This window comes from Solanum lycopersicum, chromosome 1 (assembly GCF_036512215.1).
Source record: "Solanum lycopersicum chromosome 1, SLM_r2.1".
Classification (NCBI taxonomy): Eukaryota; Viridiplantae; Streptophyta; class Magnoliopsida; order Solanales; family Solanaceae; genus Solanum; species Solanum lycopersicum.
The window spans coordinates 32,552,957-32,556,324 of record NC_090800.1 but is presented as its reverse complement, the minus strand read 5'-3'; positions in this window follow the sequence as shown (position 1 = coordinate 32,556,324).

Here is a 3,368-nt window from a genome sequence, read left to right as displayed (position 1 = left end):
GACGAAGGCAATCTCCAACAACTTGTATTTTTCCTTCCTTGTGGAGGGAGCTGCGTCATTTATAATTTTGTTATATTTTGTACTAATAACTCTTGTACCTATTTAGACTAGATCCTTGGTGGTATCAATTACTTTACAACTCAACTCGAATTATTTCAAACTCTTATTTTATGAAAATCTCCATTAATTTGTTTCATCTCATCTTTCTTAATATTCCACACGTTTTTGACTGTTTGGAAATTGATGGTTCTCCTACTTAGGTGTTATAGTAGGTACCCTCATGGCCAGATGAGTTGGATCGTTACACTTATCCATAACCTTGAATCAATTGTTTTATAACAATGAATGCCTAAATGGAATGATAAGTTGAATCATCTTACTTATGCGGATGATACTATTATCTTTGCATCAACACAAAATAATTCTCTTTTTTTTTATAATTAGTGTGTTGCCGGAATATGAAAATTAGTCTGGCCATACGATTAATAAGGAGAAAAGTGTTTTTCTACATGTTTAGGAAGGCTGCTACCTAAATTAGTGAAGATAGTAGAAGAGACAACTGCTTTATTTAGAGATAATTAACTTATTGTGGTTAAAGGCGAAGAAAAGGAAAACTGATTTGCTGATTTGATTTTCAAAAATTCAAAATAAGCTAAGACTTTGGAAGGGTAAATATTATCTTTTGGAGGAAAAGTTGTGCTTATTAATCATGTTATGCAAAGTATGCCAATATCTCTACTTTCTGCTATCAGACCACCTAAATGTATCATTTGTGATATCCATATATTTTTTACAAAATTTCTATGAAATTTTATAAAGAATTCAAAGCACTGGAGGGCTTCGGAAGACATACCCAGAGAAAAAGGAAGGCTAGAGTTTAGGTCTTTGTTGGATGTTTCATAGGAACTATTTTTTCCAAACTTTGCTGGAATTTAAGGACCAAGAGGTCTTTATGGGATGATTTCTTATGAAACATGTATTGTAAAAAAGATTAGCCACAAGTTGTTGAACGGAAGGATTGATCTCATGTATGAAAGTTAATGTTGCAAGCCATAGATAAGATAGATCAAGAGATATGGCGGAAACCTAGAGGTGGTCCTGCTAGTCAGCGGTATGATAATTGAATACAATTGGAAGCTCTTCATTATGTGTTATCTATTACACATATATTAACAAAAGGATATGAATATGTTCATCGGATCATGGAGCATGATGGATGGAACATGAATGTGATGACTGAGTTGCTAAATAGAGAAGTATGTGATTATGTGGTTAATTTCATGAGGACTGGGAAACTATCATATATCCTATATTATTATAAGTGAGAAGGTTTTGAGTTCAAAATTTGATTACTAAAATGCCCTTCATTTATTTCTTAAATTAGAAAATGTCATTAAAAATTTTGAAAATTAAATAAATAATGATAGCAAAGTAGTTTTCTATTTTTTGTTGATCTTTAATTATTGATCCTTTGAGTTTCTGCAGTTAAACCCATTCCAACCTCACTTAATGCTTCACACTAAATTTAATACTTAAGATTGATGGTAGATTGTCATAATCTCCTCGATTACAATCCAAAAACGTTTAAAGTCATATTTTTCTTAGTTATTGTTGATCAATGTTTATATAATTTTCTCCATCTTTTCATATTCTTTACATTACAAAACTCTTAAGGTATATAATAAGTTTTCTTTCTCCCATCTTCCAGCCATTCTCATTCTGCTAGAGATTTTTTTTCCAGATATATCTGTCCTTTTTATATATGTATGTGTGGTTTAAGCCTCAATCTTAGTATGTTTAGCGATATAGTGTTTGATATGAAAATGGAATGATTATTTTTAAATCAGAATTATTTATCCCGAAACAAAGATAAAAAGATGTTCGAAAATGAGAATGATGTTTGTCAAATTTTTTTCTATTTTCATTTAAAAATACTACTATATTTAGAACAAAAAGAAGAATACAATTCATATAGGCACAAAAGAAAAAGATTCTTATATTTGTGATTTCAGCAATTAGTAGAATTGCATTTATTTCTTCTTTACATCTTTGTAGTATGTTGTAATTCAAGTGTGTATAGATCAAGATTGGAGAAATTAACTATAATATCCTGAACTAAGATGGTATTAGTTCTCTTGAGCTCAATCTGCACGAGTAAGGATGAACTAGGTTTTCTATTAAGGTTGATTTAGGTGATGAACAAAGGGATTAGGTCATTGACCTTGTTAGATGAAAATGGCAACAATATTGAACGGAAGAAGTCTACACTGAGACAGATTCATGGTGCATGTGAGATTTTTGAACACTCAAATGGACACCACTCAAGCTTAACACAGTTCTGCCATGTTTGATTCGAATAGAGAAGAACCTCAGGTAGCTCACTATAAGACATTTATTGAGCTAATAGGTGCAACACTTCGTTTCGACAATTCATTTCCTTTTTATTTTTTTGGTTGTTTAAGTTTATTGTTGATATTTTTTTTGTTTTTGCACGGGTCAGTTTTGAACCTGAGTCATTATGGTTGAACCCTCTTTATTCAATTAATGGGACTAGCCCATATTTAAAACAATCAATCAATAAATTAGTTTATATGTTTTGCACGTGTATTTTGTATCATTAAATAAAATTATTAACAATTAAAGAAATATTTAATAAATAGAAGCTGACACTAAAATAATTATTATCTATCTAAAATATTAAAAAACTCATATATTAAGGTTAGTAAAAAACAGTTCAAAAAATATGAACCTATTTCGAATCCATTTACTTATTTATTTTGGTTATAATAATTAAGTAATATTTATATAAGATAAACTTATTGATGTCACAGTCTCTAATGTTAAGGATTTTTGATGTAGTACAAATAATTAAGGAAATATTTGAGAAGTAAAATATTAATCAATTATAAAGTACTAAATATTAGGAGTTTTACCTATTAGGTACAAGTAAATATTAAGTATATGTGACTTTAAAAAATTAAAGATACCCAATAGTGCGATAACAATTAAATGACAATTATTTGAGAAAAAATAGTATTTGACATTTTTGTCTACTTAGAGTCTTTTAATAAAAGGTAAAAACTTTAACCAAATATTACTAAGGACGGTTATGATATAGAGATATAAGGAACTGAGGAAACATACCCACTCCACTTTTATATTTATGTATTAGCAATGATATCCAAAATTAGGGATAATGCCCAAGTACCCCCTCAACCTATGTCCGAAATCTCAGAAACACACTTATATTATACTAAGGTCCTATTACCCCCCTGAACTTATTTTATTAATAATTTTTTACCCCTTTTTAGCTTACGTGGAACTATCTTGTGGGTCCAACGATGGTTGACTTTTTTTCGAACTAGTGC